The sequence below is a fragment of the Heteronotia binoei genome, chromosome 4 (genome assembly GCF_032191835.1).
Source record: "Heteronotia binoei isolate CCM8104 ecotype False Entrance Well chromosome 4, APGP_CSIRO_Hbin_v1, whole genome shotgun sequence".
NCBI lineage: Eukaryota > Metazoa > Chordata > Lepidosauria > Squamata > Gekkonidae > Heteronotia > Heteronotia binoei.
The window spans coordinates 34,704,234-34,729,466 of NC_083226.1; positions in this window are offsets into that span (position 1 = coordinate 34,704,234).

The window sequence follows — 25,233 nt, forward strand, 5'->3', positions numbered from 1 at the left end:
TTAAAGCCATAGAAACCATGGCAAGTGCATTAACCTGCCTTTTAAATAGCTTCATTGTAATATCTATTTACGCAGGAACAAGATTTAATTGCATTTTGTATATATTCTTTTTGACAGCTGTACAAAAGTGTTTTTCTTTTTTGTAGGTACCTTCTGTAAATAACTGGTTATTTATCAAATTGTGTGTTTCTCCCTCCCTCCCCCAAAGATAGTGTGGATAAGTCTACCTTTTATGTACTGTAGATGACTGGATAGACTATGGCACAAGTATTAATAGGGGGTTAGGTATATACAATATTTTAAAAACCTTGGACGCATCTCTAGATGGTCACCAAATTGAACAACCTTATAGCGGGATGGTGTGCTGGGTATTCTTGCTATAATATCTGAACAAGACCAAGACTAGGGATAAAATTTGGGGGAGAGACCGAGTCATACTCAAGGCTATGGAGACAGATAACCCATAATTAGTGATTTGTTATAGGTCTGGTGGTCAGATGGAACCTTTACCTAGGAGCCTGTGGTGTTTGGTTCTCAACACCTCTGTACCTTTCCATACCTTTCATGAAAAAATTGTCTCATACTTTAAGAGACGGCCTAAAGACATTTTGGTGTCCAAAGCAGGAAATCCAAATGGTAGTCAAGTTACTAAAATATAGTAACATTGACTAATTGACAATTCTCTGGTGCTCCAGGGTGGGGCAGTTTTGAACCATTGTGAAGAAGTGCCTCCCTGGTGACAGGCAGGGTCATTAGCCTCTTTTTTTGTGACTCTTGATGGGAGGGGCTTCTAATGAGGGATTATAATTGAGTCTGTAAAGAGTACGTATTGGGAAACATCTACCTCCATTGTACAAGGATGCTTGCCTTATAAACAGCTGCCTCCTCCATATTTTGTGATTGGTCCCAGCACTCCATGGTAGCCATTTTGTGATTAACCTAGGCCCTCATGGCAACCATTTTGTGGAGCTGCGTACTCGTCATTCTCAAAAATCTTCATGTGTCCATAAGTAGAGATGTATACCTGAAAAAAATTGCTACCTTTGGATTCAGATTTTTGGAACAGATTCCATACCAGTATTAAAATCCCCCATACTATTTTGGAATTTGGATTTGAGTTTTTTTTTTGGGGGGGGGGCATGAATTCCAAAATTCCACTGCCTCATGGTGCTTCTTCAAATGGTTCCTGAGCAATTGAGAGATTTCTCTTAAATGACCCTAGCACTACGCAGCTGGCACTATACAAAATGGACACCCTCCATCCACTGGAATTGCTTCCAGACAATCAAGAGGAATAGGGTCACCCATACTGAGTAGCCACTGTGGGTACCGCTGGAGCCACCTGCTTTGAGGGGTCAGGGGCAAACACTGTGTTGGATGGGCAGAAGGAGATGCCCAAGGGAGAAGGGATTGAGATGGCAGCACCTCAGGGTTCAACTCCACCTCTTCCTCTTGTGTCATCTTCAACCTCTCATCAACTCTCTCTCTTCAGAAGGTTTGCTGGACTCTGGAGGAACTGGAGAAGGGGCCTCTAGTCTTTCTCCCAGTTCTTCCAGCACAGCCTCCAGGTCCTTAGGGAGAACCTTAGAGTCCAAAAACTCTCATCCCCCAATTCAACCCAAAGGACAACTCAGGCTGTTTCTCCTGCACAAAGAGAACAAGCCAGGATCTTTATGTTTAAAAGTAAACCCAGGGCCACACCCCCTGACATCGCCATTGTTTCACACAGGGCTTTTGTAGGAAAAGCCCAGCGAGAACTCATTGGCATATTAGGCCACACCCCCTGACACCAGGACCAGCTCATGGGAGTAGGTGAGTTGGTGGCTGCCTGGAGCACCATCTCACCACGGGGTGGTAGTGGTGGCGGGCACCCCCTCTCCATCCCCGTTGATGCTGACCCTAATACCATGAGTTGTTCTTGCTTCGCTCCAAGTGATCAGAGCAAAGAAAGAATTCCACAGCCCTTGCCCAGATGCCCTGTCCTGCTTCAGCCCCTGTTCAGCTCCCTTCAAAGCGAGGCAGGGTTGCTGGGCAGGGGGTGCATTTTTTCTTCGCTCTAATTGCTCAGAGCGAAGAAACAATGCACCCCCTGCCCAGCCTGCCTCTCCTGCTTTGGATGGAGCTGAGCAGGGGCTGTGGTGGGCATTGTTGTTTTTGCTCCGATTGCTTGGAGCGAAGAAACAACACCCCCCAACACCCTGTCCTGCTTTGGAGGGAGCTGAGCAGGGGCTGCAGTGAGTGATGTTTTTTTCTGCTCTGATTGCTCAAAGCAAAGAAACAATGCCCCCGGCGGCCCCTGCTCAGCTCCCTATGAAGCAGGACAGAGCTGCTGGCCAAGGGGCATGCCGTTGCAATCACATCACTTCCGGGTGATGTCATTAAACACAGGTGGGGGGTGCCAGTTCAGGGGTCTGCCGAGGGCAGCAGAAACCCTAGTGCCGAGCCTGCCTGTCACCAAGCTAGTTGGAACTGCATTCCTGTGCGTTCCTGCTCAAAAATGCCCTGAGTTAAACCCATGCTGCAATTAAAAACAACAACAACAACTGGCTTATTATTTCAGAAGCCTAACCAAAGCCTACTTAATTTTTTGAGAACAGTGAACCCTAAGCTGAAATTTATTGTTTAAAAATAGCTAAACCCTACCTACAGTTATTCCTGACCTGTATTCTTCAGACCTCAGAAGCTAAGCAAGGTTGGCTCTGGTCAGTATTTGGATGGGAGATAACCAAGGAAGTCCAGGGTCATGCCATAGAGACAGGCCATGGCAAACCCAACTCTGTTTGTCTCTCACTTTGAAAAACCTATGGGGTTGCCATAAATTGGCTGCAGCTTGGCAGTACTTTCCAACACTACCTACAGGCATCTCTCATTGAAAAACCTAACCAAAAATTTCCTTCAGAACCTGATGCAACAGCTAAACATTTTCAGAACCAACAGGAATACCCCAAAATTTTGTGCACCACTTCCCCAGCAAACACAACATAGGGAGAGCTTCAAGACAATTATAGAAGAACAGTTGTAAAGCCAGAACCAGAAGAATACTGAATGATAAACTTTTAAGAACAGTAAACATTTTTTGGAATCCTCCCCATCACAGGCTCCAAATTAAAATGCAAATCTGTCAAAAATCTAAACCAAGCTGAGAGAGGAGAACCCAGCAAAACAGTACGAACCATTTAAACTCTTTTAAAAACAGTACAAAAACAAAAGAAAAATCTAGTTAAATAAAGAATCAGAAAGAAAACAAAGGCCTTTCCAACGACAGCCCTTCCAGGCAAAAACAAAATACATAGAAAAAAACTTGAAATTATGTTTTAAATAATATTTTAAGACTAAGTCCACTGTGTGCAAACCAGTCCTGAAGATGTTCAGAAGCTCTCCCCAGGCAGGCAGCAGAATTAGTCCAAGTCAGTGACAGACCAGAGTAACACTCCAAATAACCTTGTCCTGAAATGGAATCAAGCTGCAGCCGGGCTTGCTTTTGATCTTCCTTGCCCATGTTCAGGTAGCCATAGGATGTGAGAGATTCATCATGACTGGGCAGACAGTTCTAGTGCTCCCCTTAACGTCTGATCCCAGCTGGAGAGAGCTGCCTCCCTTATCCCTCCCTCCCTTTGCCCAGGAAACCAATATAACAGACAGGTCTCGGATCCTTTAAATGTAGGGCTGCCAAGCCCCTGGTCTGGGCAGGGAATCCCCCGCCCTGAAGGTTCCCAACTCGCTGGCCCACATTGGGCCAGCAGGGGGAACCTCCCCCTGCATCGCCGGTATGATGACATCACCCAGAAGTGACATCAAAATGGTGGGGGCATGGGGGCCCGCTCTAGGCATTTTCAGGAAAACATTATGGTTTTCCCAGATGCTCTAGCCATTTGGGAGGTAAAACTCTATGGTAACTTTATGAGGAACTTTATCAAAAGCTTACCTTGACTTCCAGAAAGCTTTTGATAAAGTTCCTCATCAAAGGCTCCTTAGAAAGCTTGAGAGTCATGGAGTAAAAGGACAGGTCCTCTTGTGGATCAAAAACTGGCTGAGTAATAGGAAGCAGAGAGTGAGTATAAATGGGCAGTCTTCGCAGTGGAGGACGGTAAGCAGTGGGGTGCCGCAGGGCTCGGTACTGGGTCCCATGCTCTTTAACTTGTTCATAAATGATTTAGAGTTGGGAGTGAGCAGTGAAGTGGCCAAATTTGCGGATGACACTAAATTGTTCAGGGTGGTGATAACCAGAGAGGATTGTGAGGAACTCCAAAGGGATCTGTTGAGGCTGGGTGAGTGGGCGTCAACGTGGCAGATGCGGTTCAATGTGGCCAAGTGCAAAGTAATGCACATTGGGGCCAAGAATCCCAGCTACAAATACAAGTTGATGGGGTGTGAACTGGCAGAGACTGACCAAGAGAGAGATCTTGGGGTCATGGTAGATAATTCACTGAAAATGTCAAGGCAGTGTGTGTTTGCAATAAAAAAGGCCAACGCCATGCTGGGAATTATTAGGAAGGGAATTGAAAACAAATCAGCCAGTATCATAATGCCCCTGTATAAATCGATGGTGCGGTCTCATTTGGAGTACTGTGTGTAGTTCTGGTCGCCGCACCTCAAAAAGGATATTATAGCATTGGAGAAAGTTCAGAAAAGGGCAACTAGAATGATTAAAGGGCTGGAACACCTTCCTTATGAAGAAAGGTTGAAACGCTTAGGGCTCTTTAGCTTGGAGAAACGTCGACTGAGGGGTGACATGATAGAGGTTTACAAGATAATGCATGGGATGGAGAAAGTAGAGAAAAGTACTTTTCTCCCTTTCTCACAATACGAGAACTCGTGGGCATTTGATGAAATTGCTGAGCAGACAGATTAAAACGGATAAAAGGAACTACTTCTTCACCCAAAGGGTGATTAACATGTGGAATTCACTGCCACAGGAGGTGGTGGCAGCCACAAGCATGGCCACCTTCAAGAGCGGGTTAGATAAAAATATGGAGCAGAGGTCCATCAGTGGCTGTTAGCCACAGTGTGTATGTGTGTGTGTGTGTGTGTGTGTGTGTATATATATATATATATATATATATATATATATATATATATATATATATATATATTTGGCCGCTGTGTGTCACAGAATGTTGGACTGGATGGGCCATTGGCCTGATCTAACATGGCTTCTCTTATGTTCTTATGTTCTTATGGTACAATAGGTACCATCGAGTTTTAACCTCCAAAATGGCTAAAGCGTTTGGGAAAACCATAGAGCAGGGGTGGCCAATGGTAGCTCTCCAGATGTTTTCTTCCCTACAACTCCCATCAGCCCCAGCCATCAGCCATGCTTGCTGGGGCTGATGGGAGCTGTAGGCAAAAAACATCTGGAGAGCTACCGTTGGCCACCCCTGCCATAGAGTTTTCCTGTAAACACCTAGAGCAGCCCGTGTGCGCACCACCATTTTGATGACGTCACTTCCGGGTGATGTCATTTCATTGTGCATGCGAGAATGTCCCCCACCGGGCCTTGAAGAGGACCTGGCAACCCTATAAATGTCAGCCCTGAATGTTCCCAAATAGTCTAAAATATTTCCAGAAGTACAGGACCCATATAATGGTATTCCAGTAATCTCAAATATCAGTCTGGATACCTGAATATGCCTGGAAAATACCAATAAGTTACTTTTCGGGTATATATTCATACCAAACATATCCAAATCCATGTCACTACCTGTAGACTCAGCAAGTTTTGGGAGCTCTGCCCTTGAGTATTAAAAATAATTTATTTCTTTTTAAAACTTACCACTTAAAATTTATATGCTCTGAAAAACCAAACTGTTTCCACCAAACTTCTGTCTTCACTGCAAGTGGAGACACTCGTCTCCGTCCCTGGTGATGTGCAACGCCAGGTCCATAAATAATAAAACCTCAGTCCTGCAAGAATTTTTCATTAGGCAGGACATGGACCTGGCTTGCGTGACGGAGACCTGGGTGCGGGAGGGGGAGACAGTTGCTCTCTCCCAAGTAGCCCCGCCTGGGTTCTCCGTCCTTCACCAGGCCCGGACTAGCGGGCGGGGGGGAGGGGTGGCCTTTTTCATGCGGGAGGATTGCTCCTTCAGGACGCTTCCGCCGCCAGAGATCAAGGGCGTGGAGTGTGTGGGCCTGGAGTGGGACGTTGGGGAGAGTTTGGCAATCTGGCTGGTGTACCGCCCGCCTAACACACCAGCCAGTGCCCTGCCGTCCTTGATGGAGGCTGTAACAGGCTGGGCATTGGAGCATCCTCGACTTATAGTCCTGGGTGACTTCAATGTCCATGCCGAGGACGCAGCTTCCACTCGTGCGACGGACCTAGTGCTTTCCATGGCAGCACTGGGACTTTCCCAATATGTAACAGCGCCCACACACCAGGCTGGGCACACACTAGACCTGATCTTCGCGGCGGGAGTAACAATGGGTCAGATATCTGCTGAGGCAGTGCCATGGTCTGACCACCAGGTCCTGAAGGCCCGTGTGGACATACCACCTCTGTCCCGTTTAGGCGGTGAGCAGATTTTGGCTCGCCCGCGTAGTCAGATGGACCCATTGCGGCTTCAGATGGCTATGCGGGACCCTTGGCCTACCGGCGACTCGTTGGATGGGCTGGTGGAGACCTGGAACAACCGGTTCTCTGAGGCCATCGACGAAATCGCCCCCAGACGTCCTCTTCATCCTCGATCACGATCCGCCCCGTGGTATACCCCGGAGATGCGATCGATGAAACGACGATTAAGACGACTAGAGAGACAATGGCGTTGCGCTCGTGACGAAGCTACGAGAACATCATATAGGTCATTTATGAGGGCCTATGAGATGGCTATTCGGACTGCAAAGAAGGAACACTTTGCATCCAGAATCGCATCTGCGACCTCGCGCCCAGCACAATTGTTTAGTATAATTCGGTCATTAACAGAACTGCCACAGGGCAAACAAAATAGTAGAGAATTGGAAATAGGCTGTGAGGCTTTTGCGAGCTATTTCGCAGATAAGGTCTCGTCACTCCGACACGACCTACCCGCCATAATTAATACAGTAGATGAACTCGGGGCACCGAGCACGTCTTCTGGTTCAATTCTGGATTCTTTCAGTGCACTCAGTCTGGAGGAAGTCGACAGGACCCTTGCAGCTGTACGCCCTACGACCTGTAGGTTAGATCCGTGCCCGTCTTGGCTTATAAAGGCTAGCCAAACGTGGCTACGTGAACCACTACAGGACATCATCAATAGGTCCCTGATTGAAGGGATCTTTCCCACACCTCTTAAAGAGGCAGTGGTCCGTCCCCTCTTAAAAAAACCATCAGCAGACCCGGCCACATTGGCGAACTATCGGCCGGTGTCAAACCTTCCCTTCCTGGGTAAGGTCATAGAGCGGGCGGTGGCGACTCAGCTGCAGGGATTCCTGGAGGACACTTCCGCACTGGATCCATTCCAGTCCGGCTTTCGGCCAGGTCACGGGACGGAGACAGTTCTGGTCGCCCTCATGGATGATCTTATGCGACATCTGGATCAGGGCGGTTCTGCAGTGCTGCTGTTACTAGATCTGTCAGCCGCTTTTGACACGGTTGACCATCAGCTACTGACTGACCGCCTCACCGATGTGGGGATACAGGGATCTGCCTTGCAGTGGCTGACTTCCTTTCTCCAAGATCGGGGACAAAGGGTGGTGATAGGGGAGGAAGCATCCCAGAGGCACCCCCTTAGTTGCGGGGTGCCGCAGGGAGCGGTCCTATCCCCGATGTTATTTAATATCTATATGCGCCCCCTTGCCCAGATAGTCAGGAGGTATGGACTGGGTTGCCATCAATATGCGGATGACACCCAGCTCTACCTAATGATGGGTGGCCAGTCTGACTGTACCCCGGAAAATCTAGACCTGGCATTACAAGCCGTGGCCTCCTGGCTCAGACTGAGTCGGCTGAAATTGAATCCGACGAAGACGGAGGTTCTCTACCTGGGTCGGGGCGGTCCGGGGAGAGAGATCCAGCTGCTGGCCCTTGACGGGGTGCCACTAATACCGGTCCCCAAGGTCAAGAGCTTAGGCGTGCTCCTCGAGTCCTCCCTTACAATGGAGGCTCAGGTGGCAGCCACTGTTAGATCTGCCTTTTTCCATCTTCGGCAAGCACGGCAGCTGGCCCCTTACCTGGACCGCAGCGACCTAGCGACGGTAATCCATGCTACGGTCACCTCAAGAATAGATCACTGTAATGCTCTCTACATGGGGCTACCCCTGACGCTAACCCGGAGACTACAACTAGTGCAGAACGCTGCGGCACGGCTGTTAATGGGGCTACCACGATGGGAGCACATTCGGCCAGTGCTGAGAGAGCTGCACTGGTTGCCTGTTGTGTTCCGAGTTCGCTTCAAGGTGTTGGTATTAACCTTTAAAGCCCTTTATGGTCAGGGACCTGCCTATCTACGGGACCGCCTTTCCCCATATATCCCCCAGAGAGCACTGCGATCAGGGACAAAAAATCTGCTGTCTGCCCCTGGCCCAAAAGAAGCCAGGCTATCCGCAACAAGATCTAGGGCCTTCTCGGTGGCAGCACCAGAACTCTGGAACACCCTCCCAGAAGCTATAAGGGCCCTGCGGGATTTGTCGGCGTTCCGCAGGGCCTGTAAGACCGAACTGTTTAGGCAGGCTTTTCTGGTTGACTGAAAATGGGCTGCCACCGGACATCCTACAGAAGCTGGCGGTCATAGTCAGAACCCAATACCGCCAGACTAGATTGAGATAGCGTAATAGTTTTTAACCTGATAAATGTATTATGGTTTTATATGTTTTATGGAGTTGATTGTTTTTATGATACTGTAAGCCGCCCTGAGTCCGCTTGCGGAGAGGGCGGGATATAAATGTAAAGTAATAAATAAATAATAAAATAAATGTATTTCTTTCCTTGCTAGCTGTGGTGTAGTGGTTAAGAGTGGTGGATCCTAATCTGGAGAGCTGGGTTTAATTCCCCAGTCTTCCGTATGCTGGGCGACCTTGGGCCAGTCACAGTCCTCTCAGAGCTCTCTCAGCCCTATCTACCTCACAAAGTGCCTGTTGTGGAGGTAGGACAGAAATGGTGATTGTAAGCTGCCTTTGGGTAGAGAAAAGTGGGGTATAAAAAACCAACTCTTTCTGAGCTAGAAACTTAATTCCCAGACACAGGTGGGCCCAGTTTGGAGAGGGTGCTAAGCTTCCCCTCATACCATTTTCCTGACCTGCAATGGTCCCAGTTAACCATTGTTTTCCTCTTTGGGGAAACTTATTTTCAGGCAGCCCACAGTTTCCCCCAGCGTGGCAAGTATTGTATCCCAGGGTTGTTTCAGGTTAGGAAAACAGACAAGAAGATGGACTGAATTGCTGATAAACCACTCTGAGACCAGTAATATGGGGAAACATAGTCAATAGCTGGTGATCAGAGAGGTGTTTTATCATTTGCAGGGTATGGGAACACCTTCTGAAGACTTTGCTCAGGTAAGTGAAGCTATTGTGTCAGACCATAACAAGGCAGGTAGTCCTGCAGATATGGGGGACCCAAGTCCATGAACATTTTTTTTCAATAAATTTTTCAGATAAAATGTGAAAGAATCTTAACCTTTTCCATCTAGACACTGGGTGATATGTAAGAATGGCTAATGAAACCCTAGGACATTGCAGCAATGGGATCAATGCGATCATTGCTGAGCATCTTTATTACGCCATGCAGCTTTGTAGAAAACTATTAGCAGGACAGCTGTTGGGATCGTCATAACAGCTGCCATTTTGGCCGAGACAACAGTGTTGTCTAGGAGAGCACACAATAACGAACAAGCTGGGTTGACTTGAAGGAACTGGGCTGAGTCACTTGGACAGATCATACTGACATGCATCCTCTGTGGATTGAGAGCAGAAGGAGGTTATGTAGGATAGTCTCAGCTTCTAATATTTCATTTGTTCTTTCCACTGAATCCACTGCTGGTTGAACAAATGCATTCATAAGCTGCCCCCCCCCCCTTTGCCATTTCCCTCTTGATCTCAAGACACAGACCAGAATGTTCTAGTTCCGTCTGCTCCAGCGCACCGAATCCAGCAGGCTGGAATGCGTCTTGGAAGAGCAATGCTCTCCCAATCCCTATTTTTGTCTGTCGAAATGTCTCCTTGTCTGATAGCAACAGCAGCATGAAGTTCCTCCCTGAGCAGCCGAGATTGATTTCTCCTTTGAGTAGCCCCTACTCTCCACAGAAGTATCCTTTCCAGTTATGTTTTGAAAGTCATCAGACACGCTGTTATAAATGATCACTGGCGATTACTGGAGATGCAGCAAAATAACAGTGAGCAGAGGAGCATCTGTAATTTCCACGGCTGGTTTGCAATCATCACTCAAAATGAACCCTGTCTGAATGGTAAGGCGCAAACTTTTTTCCACTACTACCGCCTCCCCTCCCTGGTCCTGCTCTCTGCTGTAGCTGAAATAGATAATGTGTGTCTCTCATGAATTTTTATGCAAAATCCTTGGCAGTACAGTGCACCATAAGCAAAGATGCTTAGGGCTTTTCTAGGAGGGGAAAATGTGACACCTTCATTTTTTTGACCATATAATAGTTTGTTTTTACAAAAAAAATATTTCCCCAAGTAGAACAGACTGTGGATCATTGGTCTTGTTTATGAGTTCATCCAGGCTAGGAGTTACTGACAGATGATCAATGGCTGAGGTAGAAGTTAAATTTGGGTGGCCTGAAGAGACGAGCAGAGCTTATAGTTCAGGTAAGGAGTTGAGGTCACAGTCCATAAGATTAGGGACAAAGACAGGTCTTAGCTGGCCTAGATGAGCTGGACAAGAGACTAAGAAATAATTCTTGTTGGCAGGCAACAGCAGAGAGGCCAAGGAACAGTCAGATAAGCAGGAAGACTCAAAACATTTACAAGACAGAGTGACTGCTGCTACAGAGCAGGAAGTAAGGTTGCCAGTTCCAAGCTGGAAAATACCTAGAGATTTAGAGGGTGAAGTCTGAGGAGAGTGGGGTGTGGGGAGGGGAGAAACTTCAATGGGGTATAATGGCATATAACCCACCTTCCAAAGCTGCCATTTTGTGCAGGTGAACTGATCTCTGTTACCTGGAGATGAGTTGTAATAGCAGGAGATCCCCAGCTACCACCAGGAGGTTGGCAATCCTAGCAGGAGGTGGAAATGTGTGTCTGCAAATCACCCAACTCCCCACACTCAGGAGTTTCTGGCAGCAGTGTCTATTTCTACCCTTGCCATGCCTGTGGTTGCTTCCTTTAATAAACAGCTTTAGAGTCTCACAGCACCTGACACATTATTCAAGCAAGACTGGATCCATTTTGTCTGATAGTTTTGAGGTCTTTCCCTCCTCCTCCTCCCATGCCACAGTTCCAGCAGAACTGGACTCCTTGGGATTTTAAAAAGGCCTTTCCCATAGCTGATCTGTGACCAGTGTTCCCTCTAAAGCTGAGTTAGTGTGAGCTAACTCACAGTTTTTAGCCTCCGGCTGACACATTTTTGTCTTAGCCCAGAAAGGATGGCCCCAGAGCAAACTAATTTATACAGTAGCTCACAACTTTCATGCCAGTAGCGCATTAAGTAGAATTTTTGCTCACTGGACTCCACAGCTTAGAGGAAGTATTGTCTGTGATTGTGAAGAAACCAAGTCAGGTTCATGGAATTTAACTTGACTTGCCAAAAAACGTAACAAGCAGTTCGGCTCTAAGATCAGAGATATTCTTTTGAGTACTAGGGTATGTGCCAACTAATTTTCATGAACCAATGCGGCATAGTGGTTAGAGTATACGATTAGGTCCTGTGAGACCCAGGTTCAAATCTCTTCTTTGCTATGGAACCTTGCTGGGTGGCCTTGGGGAAGACTCTCTCTCTTTCATCCTAACCTACCTCACAGGGTTGGTTTTGTTGTACGCCACTTTGGATCTCAGTTAAAAAGAGAAGCGGGGTGTAGATATGTACCTCCATAAATAAATAAGAGGCACATGGAAAATCTATAAGGGTCATGTATCAGAATGTTTCATAAGCAATCTCAAGAATAAATTTCATTTCTTAAAATGTTTATACCCCACCTTTTCCTGCTTTGATTCAGGCAACTAACGAACAGACAATGTTGCAAATCCATAAAAACAGGACAATCAGCCAAAAACATAAAAATATCAGAGCTCACTCTACTAAAACAAGTTATCCTCTGCCAAATGCCCTTGAAAAGAAAAGAAAAATGTCTTCCTGAGTAAAGAAAATGAAGGTGCTTTCTGCACCTAATCTCACTGCAGAAACAGAGCAGAGTTACCCATCTGTAAACCTATTGCTGTCCGTTGGCTTGTCAAGTAGTAGCTCCGCTGAAGATTCCATTGGTTGCAGTGTGATGCCAAATCATGGTTTGGTGTTGCACGAACCAGTCCTAGGTTACAGGCATCCCTCTTTTCTTCTCATGCCTGCCCACATTTGTTTGGCAGTTGCCAAGACAAAATCTGGCATGGTTTGTGGTTCCGCCACAATCAGCTAAGGCTTGATCATGGTTTTCAGTTTTGGCTTGGGGGAAAATTGCAGGCTGTAGGTTGCCAGTCTGCATCAAGCAGCCTGGAAGTGTGAGAGGGAGAGAGGACTCCAAGGCTTATTCACAAAGATGAATTGTCCCATACTCTTCCCATCAAAATTTCTGCTATTACTCTAGTACAGGGGTGGCCCAACTTGCTTAACTTAAGAGCCACATAGAATAAATGTCAGATGTTTGAGAGCCACAAGACAGGCAGGCAGGCAAATAGATGGGAGGGAGAGGTGAAAAGAAAGCAACTTTAACTTTAAATGCATTCTCCAAGCTGCCAGCTTGCTTGGCTTGGAGAAGTGATTTAAAGAGAAAAATGCCTTTTCCAAGTCAGCCAACAGGATGGTGGGAGCTTCAAGAGCCACACAATAAGTGTGAAAAAGCCACATGTGGCTCCCAAGCCACAGTTTGGCCATCCCTGCTCTAGAATAAAGTATTGGAGCATTATAGTGCTAGGTCTTCTTTCTATATATATTTTCTCCTTCAGGCTCTGGATTAAATTGGAATCCTGGGTCTCTGCAGTAGATCCCAGAACATTGTACCAAGTGGTTACAGAACACCACAGAAGTTATGTGTTAGACTCAATAAACATGAGTGATTTGTACATGTTGTGTTAATGAAGTTTTTGAAAATCAAATAGAATTCAAGTTAGTCCTGTCACTTTTAAATTATCAGGAGATACAGATAGTGGCTCAGAAATATTCTATATTTTTGAAAAACTGGTTTATGTGACATTGCTGAAAACAGCAATAGACATTCTTGCACCACGTACAATAAAGTTTTGCAGAAAGACATATTTATTCTTGAGGCATTTCAGCTTTTTGCGTTGAATCTATTGCATTCTTATTTTTTATTAGACATTCAGGAATCTCTCTCAAACATTTATTAGCCGCGTTTCTTCCGTGCGGAGCTCAACGCAGTTTACCAACATAGATAAAACACACAGAATAAAATACATTAAAAACATTAAAACCATTTTTTTTTAAAAAATCACTACTTAGGATTACTAATAAACTTAACTAAATGGAGTCCTAAATAAAACTGTCTTCAACTGTCTTCTAAAGATTTATTTAAAAAACAGACACTAAACAAACCCTAACCTGACCAGCTTTCTTCTTCTACATACCTACTAGCTTGTATTATAAAGAACTAAATAAGCATGGCAGGGGATGGGTGGGGCTTACCAGGAGAGAGAGGAAGGCCCAGGCAATGTGGAGATGTCACTTCTGGTGTGCACAGGAAGCAATGTCATCAAGCTGTTAGGTCTTGGTGACATTCTGGAATTTGGACAAATACTCTATGATAAAAATGGTTTCTACCACGGAGGTTTTTTTATCCAAATACCAGTGTTATCCAGATGTCACCAGTTTGATGATGTCACTTCCTGTGCATTTTAAAAGTGACATTACCATGTTGCCTGGGCCTTCCTCTCTTTCCTGATAAGATCTCTGTGAGCCATCTGATTGGTGGAAGGGTGGGGCCTGGAGGCATGGGACCCACCCTATGGCAATTCAGACAAAACATTTTGCACCACCTAACAGAGAAATACAATATAGGTTACCACATTTCAGTAATTACAACTCTGCATATGTGGTGTACACAATATTGTGCAGCTGTAACCGAATTTATGTGGGTAATACCATCCGCCCCATTAGAGTACGAGTGGCGGAGCACCGTTCTTGGGTGAGAATGAAAAACATTGAAGCTCTGTTAACTAATCATTACATAGAGATGACTCATAGCATTGATGACCTGAAATGTATTGTTTTGTTTAAGTATTCTGGCCGCTTAGATGACTCTGCTAAGAAGTGTCTGCAGCGGGAGGAAACCTTCTGGATCTTCCGGTTGCAATCATTGGCCCCCAAGGGGTTAAACAATTGCATAGATTTTTCATGTTATTTATAAATATTCATAAATTTTGTAGTCAATAATTTGTAGTAAGTGTTTGCATTGTTTTCCTGGCTTGTCAAATCACATACAGGTGTGCTGAAAACCTGTTAGTAAATGTACCTTTAAATATTGCTTGTGGTTTAATGTACGTTGCAGTAATATGCCTTGGGAATGATACTGCGTGCTTGCATTAGCTTCAGTCTTTGCCCTTGAGTAGTGAGTTGTTTGTAACTATTGCTAACCTAAATTTTGTATTGAGATAATATAAATTTTGTATTGAGATAAGTAATATCATTGAAGATGTACATATTTGCTTTATGTAGCCATTGTGAAAAACAACTTGTTGGATATCCCTCTTTGATAAAGACGGTGGAAACAGTGCGACAAGTGTCCTGCTGGCTCCAGGCTCCGTCAGAGAGACATCGGGGAATCTTCAGATATATTCCTTTTGGAAGAAAAATCTGCACAGGCACTTTGACTTACAAGCACTTTGTAGCACTAAGCACTTTAGACCAATTGTTTTGATGTACTGTGCTTAGATGCGTTTTGTAAATGAATTATATGTACTTACCTCATAATATTAATTATTGAAATGGATCATGATAATCAAATACTTTGAAGTTTCATATACTAATAATTACAAGTATATTTTTGATTGTATTCGTTATTTGTCACTTTTTTTTCTGGGTTCTCCACCAGGGAGCTGGCAGCCCTAATCCTGCCTAGAAATTCAATGGATGCAGGGGCAGTTTTCACTGATCCTCTCCTTCCCTAGGAGACCTTTGATTCCATCAGACTATTCTTTGGGGTCCCCCAAAGCCACATTTGGGGGGGTCTTTGGAGATTTCATGGGAGGAGGGAGTGGGTGAATATCATTCCCCACCCCTGCCGCACAATGGAAATCCTAGGTGGGATCTAAGTAAGTCCTTATAAGATACTACAAATGCACTGCTCTTTCTCTCTTCCCTTCCAATCTTTTTTTTTTTTAAAAAAAAAATATTTTTCCCTTGGGTACAACAGAAGCTTTTGCTTCTTACTAAACCTTGCCTCCACCAAAATCTGCAGCAATATCTCTGCTGTTCATAACATGCCATCTTTATTTTCACAAGGACTAAATAGAATTGTGTTTGGCTGCTGTAGGAGTTAATGGTGAAAAGTATCGAGGGAGCGCAATTGGAGGGAGCAGCGGAAGTGTTAAAAGTTAAGTGTGAATACAGCCAAAGGGGAAATATTTTGATAAGTGCTGAAGTGAAATGATTTTATATGGTCTTACAACCAGTTGGTTCATTGGTATGAGTTTGTGAAGTTCATTCTTGATCCAGATCAATAAATCTTGAACCAACTGAGTTTTTGTAATAGAACTCATTGAAGAAGAAAACTCCATGGATTTGATTGCTTTCCCAGCTTTTGAAACTTAAAGAACAAACACAGGGCCAGAATAAAGATTTTCTCTTCCTTCAGTATGAATCAGTGCTGTGTGTATTAAGTCATTCTGCCTGATTCACAAATCTTTGTTTTTACCTCTATGTGATCAACTAGATTTGGGTCCCTTCAGATTTTGCAGACATGGCTTAAATGATACCTTGCTTCACATTTTCATTAGGACTGTATCAGCATTTTCATTATAGTACCAACAACATTGCCATCATTCTTGATTTATATTTTATGCTGTTCAACTAGACCACCAAATCCTACTTGCTTGTTCTGCAGTGCTCTAGGTAGAGTTGAATTAAGGTCACTGGGGGACATTCTTTCCAAAGTCTCCTCTTGTATGTTATACAGAACAATTTTGCCTTTTAAAGCAGATAGTGGCACATTTCTTCTGCCACAAGATGATGTATGCTATATTCTTGGATACAGCTGCACCAGTAGACCCAAAACTCATTCCTTTGTAAAGCCATGTGGCATTTTGCAAATCGTCTGTTTCTCCAGTGCTTTTGAATCTACAAAACTGTAGGGAAAATAACAAAGATGGCTGAAGACAGGAATGTTTGTGTAATGTTTGGGTGTTTCTGGAGTCGGAGTGAAGTGTCAACACAGGAGGTGTGTGCCAATCTCATAGGTAGTTGTACCTAATGAGGAAAAGTAAAAAAAATGATATTTTTCTAGGCCCTCTGAAGGCATTTTGTATGATATATGCAAACCAGGATTCTTACAGCCATGCATATCAGGAGAATGTAAGTCTCTGTGATGGCAATTGCATTTCATAGATGCATCTCATATCAACTGGGGAATGTGTGGATTTTCTGTACAGCATTTTCTGTACAGCTTCCATTAATGTGAACCAGAAACTTGTTTTTTCCAGCATTCTGGTTCACATGGGTGGAAGCTGTACACTCATGGAACATGGACAAATTATCCAGTTCACATGAAATGGTGTCAACGTATATTGAGTGCATCAAGGGGAACTGTATTCAATATGTGGAGATTGCAGATTGCAGAGGGCTATTGTGGTAGCGTGTATCTTGTTTCCAAGACTTGTATCCTTGTAGGATGGGGTTGCCAGGTCTTACCTAGCTCCCAGTGGGGAGTCTTATGTTCAAAGACATCACCCAGAAGTGACATCACACTGGGCACACTGCGGAGGGGGCACTCTAGCACTTTGGGAAAAACGATGATTATCATAGAGTTTCCCCCCTGTGCTAGGGTGCCCCCCCCCCACGATGTGCTCGGTGAGATAACATCACATTGCGGTGTGCCAGTGCTCTTTGGGGGCAGGGCTCCCTCTGCCAGAACCTCCACCCTTGGTGAGAGACTGGAAACCCTATTGTATGAGATTTCAAGCAGCCATATTGGTTCAAATCTTAATCCAAAACAAAACCCATGCAATATGAGTAGCAACCAGAATGACACAAAGCAGAGGGCAAGCTTTTATATTCTTCAGAATTCCTCATCAGGCTGGATTTTTTTTTTTTTGAGGGGGGAGTGTCTCAAGCCATGGTTTTAAGACCTTGTCTTCTAAATGTACTTTTGTGAAATGTATGTATACATCAATTGATCCCCCCCCCACACACAATGAGTAATACACTGTAAGGTTTGTTCACACATGCATGTTGACTACTCAGTGAAAGAAGGATCCCAGATGACTTTATACTTAAAACTGGTCATACCTATATTTGTATAGAGGTTGATATGTTGTATGTAAAACTGCAAAGAAAAAAGCACGGTAGCATTTGAAGAGACCATATGGGTCACACAAAGGTAGTGATTGGAGACAGCGATATTGGTCCCCCTTTGAAACCTGTTTTGTCCAAAGAAAGGCTATCGCTTGGTGTAGCTTCCTAATCCATACTTAGTATTCAGAGTCCTTAAAGTCTATGGCATTCTGGACACCCCAGGAAGAAGCCGCTGTATGACTTGCATCCCCTAACTTAATTTCACACTTGAAGCGCTTGATCTAGACCTCCTGCTCCACACCCCAGTCCCCCTGCCTTAATGCAATGATGTCATTTCTGGATTCACACCATAAGTGGCATCACAGTGATGACAATTAACATGATCCTGTGCCCCTCCCCCCCCCAACCCCTCAGTTCTGGCAAGGCTCGGCCCTTCCCAGCCAAGCCGGCGTAGCCGGCGTTCAGGCTGGGGGCCGCCTTTGCCTCCGCGGAAGAAGGAGGACAGTGACTGACAGCCTAGCCCATCCAGGATAGCGAGGGGCGTGGTGCCAGGGCTATATAAGCCCTGGCCCCGCCCTGACTCTGTGAGGCTGTCTTCTGGGCTCTCTGCCCACCCACCCTCCCTTGGCAGTACAGGTTTCAACCGGTCGCCTTTTTGGGGGCCAGGTAGGAATTTTTTCATCTCCGCATAATTGGCCCATGTGGAGTTGTTTTTCGCCTACCTTGTACTGCCTTATAGTGTCAGGTGTTAGGTATTATACGTTGGTCGCTAGCCGGGGATGTGTGGCCACAGTGTTTTCAGGGGAGCACCTATGGCCTAGCACCTTTGGTGCGTGTGGTCTGTATGAACCGCAGATGGGCTACACGGCTCAGTGCGGGGAATGCAGATCACGGTGAGCCTCACCTGGGGCGAATCTTTCCACGGGGGATCGATGCTAGCCCAGGTGGAGAAAGGCTGGAGGCCTGGCCGCTCAGTTACAACCCGAATACGGCGGGTTTGTGCTGGGGGCAGGGTTGCTCGCCCTTTGGACAAGGCGGGGTCCGTGGGTGACCCCAGGGGCTTGTCTGGTTAGGTCTTATCCCTGCCGAGTTCACAAGTTAATTAAGTTTCATAAAGCGGCCCGGTTTAAACCCAATACTTTGTGTCTGTCTCTTATTTCGACTGTGGTGGGCAACCCTAGGTCAATCAGGCCAGTTTCCTGTCACCCTGCCTGTTTTTCTACAGTTTTTTAAACAGGTACTTAACTGCCCTCAACATTACATACCTGCTGGAGAGCAGTGAACATGCTCAGTAATCTGGCCATTAAAAAAAAAAAAAGCAATTCTTCATTTTTAAACCATTTCTAAACAAATATTTTTATGTAGCATGGGAATCAACCCCCCCCCCCCACACACACAATGCAGAAGATAAAGAAGAGGTTTGAGTTGTCCCAGTGCACCTCCCAATCATGTTAGCTTTTAGAAAAGCCTGTCAAAATCCGTTGGTTTTTTTTAAATTGGCCTTTGTATGACCCTAAGGAGGGTGGTTGTGTTAAAAAGAGAAATATCTAAATATTGATGTCAAGCTTTTGAATTTCAGATGGTTTAGTTTTTAAATTTCAGGTGATTTTAATTTAAGCATTACTGCATCTATGTTTTTATTTTGTGAAACACACTGTATTTTAGAAAAGTGGGGTATGTGTATTTTAAATAAATATGCAGACATCACTGTTTCAATGTCCTTTCGGTAGGCATGGAGTTGCTAAGTTCTCTGTAGCCATATTGATCACAGTTAAGCTATCAACATTGCCAGTTTTCATTGTCTCTCAAAAAGAATGATTTTAAATAGTTATCAGGAAAGAAATAGGTTTGTGTTGTCTATTGTCCAAATAACAATTCAGAGAGATGCAAATACCAGCACACAACTGTTCAGAATGAGCAAAAGAAATACACAGGCTTGAATATATCTATCTTTTTTATATATCACAAAATGAAAAAAGAAAACTTTCTTGCACCGGTCAGATGGTCCCACCTGGTCATTTCTTCTGCCTTAAAAATTACATTTACAGCTTCCTTGTGGTTTTTGTTCTTAAATCGAGTTTTGTCTCTGCAGCTCTCCCCCTCTGATCTTATCCTTAGCTCTTTAAGGTCACTCATCTCAAAGACAGAGTCTTGCTGAATACTTTGAAACACTAAGGCTGTTCCATGTCTTTTGTCTGCTCTGGTGGCCATTCAATGGTATTCAAAGACTTCCAACCATTTTCTGAGTCAGTGTTGTTGTTTCTGAAACAGACATGCACTTCTTCCATCTTTCTGAAAACTCTTCCTGTAATGAGCATTCATCCATTTCTTGTAGTACATTAATTACTCAAATCCTTTCTATAGTTTGCAGTAAATGAATGGATTTCCTGCATTAGTAGTTTTCACTTCATTCTTTTCAGAAACTGGGAAATACCTTTATTTCCTGCATTACAGCATTACAACCTGCAACCAGCATTACAGGTCCCACTTATTTCCTGCAACCAGCATTACAGGTCCCACTTTTATGTTTTTATTATAAATCTTACATTTTTTTTCTCTGTGTCCCTCTCTGTGTCTTTTCATACACCCCCTCCCATTTTAGTTATTTATTTAACTTCAAAGCAAAGAAAATTACAGTTAGCCCAGCAGGGAATACTAGGCCATTATAACAAACTCAAAAGCAAATTAAAGTAAATAATGTGTTTATGTGTCAGCTATTCCAGTCATCGCAAAACATCTTAATCCAAATTACATCCCAGATTACAGAATTCTGCGTCCTATGAGCAAAAAAAGATCAACAATGCAAAATGTTGTGATCTTTTCTTTCCTGTTTCTAATTTAAACAAATCCAATTGTTTTTGACAATTTTGTAATCTTCCACCCTTAGCAGGTCTTTTCATTTTTGATATACCAATTCTTTAAGAGAAAGAACAATAGATCATTGGAAATCCACCGCTATCTTTGATGCATGACCTTTCAATTTAGTTCCAAATATTAAATTTGTCAAGGTCACCATAATTTATCTAGATATCACCTAAAAATGATACAGGAATTTCATCACTGGTTACTAACAAACACATCTATTAACCCCCCCCCCCCCCCCCCAGTATCTTGTTTTAAGGTGGGCATAGTATATGAACTGGAAATCTGCCTTTGTACAGTTTAGATGTACTAGAAATTATGGCCTATATCCAATGAGATTTTCTAGCATTAAAAAAAATTGATAGATTCTCTGTGAAGATCTAGCTCTTGGAATCTTTACATTGACCACCCTTTTCCTTTTTAATTAAGATATTTATAAACTCCCTTTGTTTATGGTTGCCAACTCAGGATTAGAAAATTCCTGGAGATTTTTTTTTGGGGGGGGTGAAGTTTAGGCAGGGAAGAATTTGGAGTGGGGTGGACCCCCTCAGTAGGATATAATGCCATATAGTCAACCCTACAAAGTAGCCATTTTCTCCAGGGGAACTGATCTCTGTTACCTGGAGATCAGTTGTAATTCTGATAGATCTTCAAGTCCCCCCCCCCCCCCCCCCGGACTTGGCAACCTTACTGTTGCTGTCTCACGGGAACCTAAAGCTATTATTGTAGCTGCATACTGAGAGAGAGAGAGAGAGAGAGAGAGAGAGACTGGACCAAGGTCACCCAGTGAGCTTTCATGGCAAAGTGGGGATTAAAACCCAAGTACAGCTAGTCCACAGTCTGACACTCTGTCCACAAAGACACACTGGCTTAAAGTTGTGCCCACCTGCCTGGTTCAATTCTGGAATATTTTTCTCCTGGCCTTACTATACAACAACTTTCTAAAATGTTTTTGGAAAATCAGTCTCTCTCTCTCTCTCTCTCTCAGAATGCAGCTACGAATATATCTTTGGTAATATAGAGGACAATAATTATAATTCAGGATTTAGATTTAAAAAAAAAAAAAAACATTTCCCCCATGCTGATAGTATGACTGCTAAAGGGGCAATGTCACATAGAAATGAACATGTTTTATAGTACCAATTAAAGAAAAATCTTGTTCTTGTACATGCTGCAGGATATTTTTATCCATAGAATTCCTGACAACTTAATTAATTGCAAAACCCCATATATATTTAAAAATGTTTCTACCTCAATGTTGCTATATCCAAGGATGCTTTCAGTATGGAAAGAAAAACAGCAATATACTAAAAACCACTAAGACACTAAACATCATCAGTAATTAAAACAGCAGCAATAAAACATGTTAAAAGAGCAGAATAAATATCTAAAAAGGAGTGTTGCAGGAGACTGTTAAAAGCTGTGTCCCAGCTTAGAAACCTAGAAAGCACTAAAACCACTACAGAGAATCTAAAAGGTTTGTGAGAATGACATAATTTTGGCCAGCAAGGATACATATTTGGTGCCGCCTGAGCTTATGTGGGGACAGAGTTCTGGAGCACAGTTGCCACCATAGAGGAGGCTATGTCCCTAGTGCACATCCACTTAGTCTCAGAACATGGGGGCACCCAGAGCAAGACTGCCCACGATGACCTCAGTTGTTCGACAGGTAAAACTGAGAACTCGAGGCCTTGGATCAAGATTGTGTTGAGCTTTGTAAGTCTGCCTACACTACCAATGCTTTTAACTGAGCTCAAAAGCAAACAGTCAGCTGGTGTAAAGTTTGCAAAAATGAGAAGCGATGTTCCTTATCAGGAACACCTGCCAGTAGCCCAACCGGATGGAGGCTTCCAGTCTGCAGTGGAGTCTGGATCACATGTCACCAAATGAATGTCATCAGCCAGGGTGACCCAATATAATTGCCATCCCAAAGCCTAGCCTAACACAAAAACATTCTAGATTATCTGGTTCTTCCAAGAAACACTATCAGGAATCCATTTTCCACCCTTGTAATATAACCTGATAAACTCTAGGATGCATCTGTCTCCATAAGATTTATGATTATTACCATTTTTTTTCCAAATAGGGAAAAAAATCTTGTTAAGTGTAGTAAATTTTAATACAGCTACCATCCCAAATGATCTAGTAATTGAGGGCTATGGAAAAGATACAGAGGTCTTCTATGTTCAGGGAATATAGATTCCAAGGTATTTTACTGAATTCTTTCAGAAAACAAGATCAAAGTGATTCAAAACATTAGATTTTGGAATGCTCTGACATTTGGCTGGTCCTAATAAAAGGTATTATGTGGATTTTGTTCTTGTTTTTGGATTTTGCTTTGGATCTACACAGCCTTCTATGTTTTTTCTCTACTTCCCTTCTGGGAATATCTAAGTTCTGCTGATAAAGATACAGTGTTCATGGGATTTCACTCATGATGCTACCTGATTTGGCTTCAGTTGGTCAACACCTTAATTTTATTTCCAGCTTTGTTTATACAGGAACCCCCATGTGCTTCTGCTCTCAGCATTTGAGGGATCTGTGTATCTTGTCTGGTGTTAGAGATATTTGGACTTTTGCTGGCCTTGCAGAGGAATCTATTTGTTGCTTCCTGTTCCCAGAAAGCCATGGATGTAACACAACACTGGTACCATTATCTGCTTGCTGACAAGACTGGTACCGTTTTTGCACACAGCTTACCTCGCAATCACAATCCTGTTCCCTCCGCAGCGTCTGGTCGGATTTCCCATCATCTGCGCTGAAGTTACAGGAAGTGCCACGGCTCTGCATAGCAAAAGTAAACCGCTAAACCCTGTTTCCATTTGCTACGCAAAAGCCGCGGCACTTCCTGTAACTCCGGCACAGATGGTGGGAAATCCGACAGATGCTGCAGAGGGAACAGGATTGTGACTGCGAGGTAAGCTATGTGCGAAAATGGTCTGGGTCTTGAAGAGTGTTTGGAAGCTGCAGCTAGTGCAGATGTATCTGACAAAGAGCTGTGTTTCTCGAAAGCTTATGCTACAATAAAATTTGTTAGTCTTAAAGGTGCTACTGGATTCTTTACTATCTAAATACTATTTTTGTACTGCTTCACATCATGATTGCCTGTGGTCCCACTCTGCAGGCAAATGGCCTTGTCTAGTCATTCTGCATAACCAAAGCTCCTCAGATCTTTTGGTTCCTGATCAGCAATGTTAGCAGTAGATTGGTCATAAATTGGTTTGACAGTATTTAAAAATATATCTGTGTTCATAAGAGAAGCCATGTTGGATCAAGCCAATGCTCCATCCAGTCCAACACTCTGTCACACAGTAGCCCAAAAAAACAGGTGCTATCAGGAGGTTCACCAGTGAGACCAGGGCACTAGAAGCCCTCCCACTGTGGCCACCTGTCCCAACAGCAAGAATATTGTCTGGCCTCAGAGAACACAGCCCCTGGTCCCGAGTTGATAACCCTCTGGGTGCCCTCATCCCTGTCCCTTTCCATGAGGTAAGAGTGTACTTCATCACAGACCTCATCAACTCATTCTCCCATCAGTGGCAGTCTATCAAAATCACGAGGAGGAAGATGTTTCCTTTCATGTCTCTGGGTACAAGATAACTCTGCTTCCCCAAGCCACTTCTGCAGCCTTAGTGACTCCTAAAGACAATCTTCTCCATGCTTTCTTGGAATTTGTTGGGTAATGAGCAGCTGTAGGGAGAGCCTTCCCTTGCCGCTAGAGCTACCTCCTGGCTCTCCAACCAATTCCCAGCTGCTTCCTATCTGCATGGGACATGTGCTCCCCTGGCCTTCCCTGTTGGATTGTCCTGGATGTCTATGTGTTGCTCTTTGAAATTAATGCTTGTGTCACTTCTAGCATGGTCCAAATCACTTCCAGTTGGTGTGAGACCCACCCTGGCACTCGTGTCATGGCTTTTGGGTGCTGTGTACAATGGTGTCTTCGAAGTTAAAAAGATAAGTCAAAGCAAGATAGTTCTATTTAGCCTGGTTGAATGTTTTTCCTCTATCTTGGAACATTAATCCTATGTTACTCCCCTCTCTTTTTTTGTTAGTTTTGCCATATTCATGGTTCAAATAAACTTGGAGATTAACTACATGGAGATGAATGCAGTTGGGTCAGATGTATAAACAAGTCAATTTTTATCCTATTTGATAGAATTGTTCTGAGTATCTTATATCGCTGATTAAATAGGAGTAATGGTCTAAATTATCATATTCTTCCCTTTCCTTATTATTAATCAATGTTAATGGTTCCTTTTGCATTTTCAAAATTTGGTGAGCATATTTATATTTGTTAAAATGCCTTAGTGGAGCTTCAATAATATTTATAATGGATTGATAATAAGAGGATAACTCAGGTCCTGGGACTTTACGCATATGACATTTATATATACCTAAAAAAGTAAAATGTGGAAATGACAAATGGATTATTTAAACACATGTAGCAAAAGGTTAACTTATCATGCAGTGTATACTTGGCAATAAGCTCAAGTTCATTGCTTTGTAATCTGTGAAATTACTTCCTTTCCAACTTTTTCCTTCTCTTAAAACAAAATCTGCAAATGACGCAGCAGGAAGATCTCTTTGCAAGGAGAGCTCTTGAGTCTTAGAACCCAATGCAATGGATGTTGTGCCACTGGTGAAGCCTGCACCATGAACCAGTTTTGAACCATGACCCATGAGCTGCAGTCCAGTCTCCAATAGTACTGTAATATTCTAAGCCTGTGATGGTCAATTTATTGACCAACTTTCCCTGACAAAGGTTCTCAGGGCACAGCACTCTTAATCATGGCTCAACCATACCCTTCCCTCCACTATCTTACCCAAAG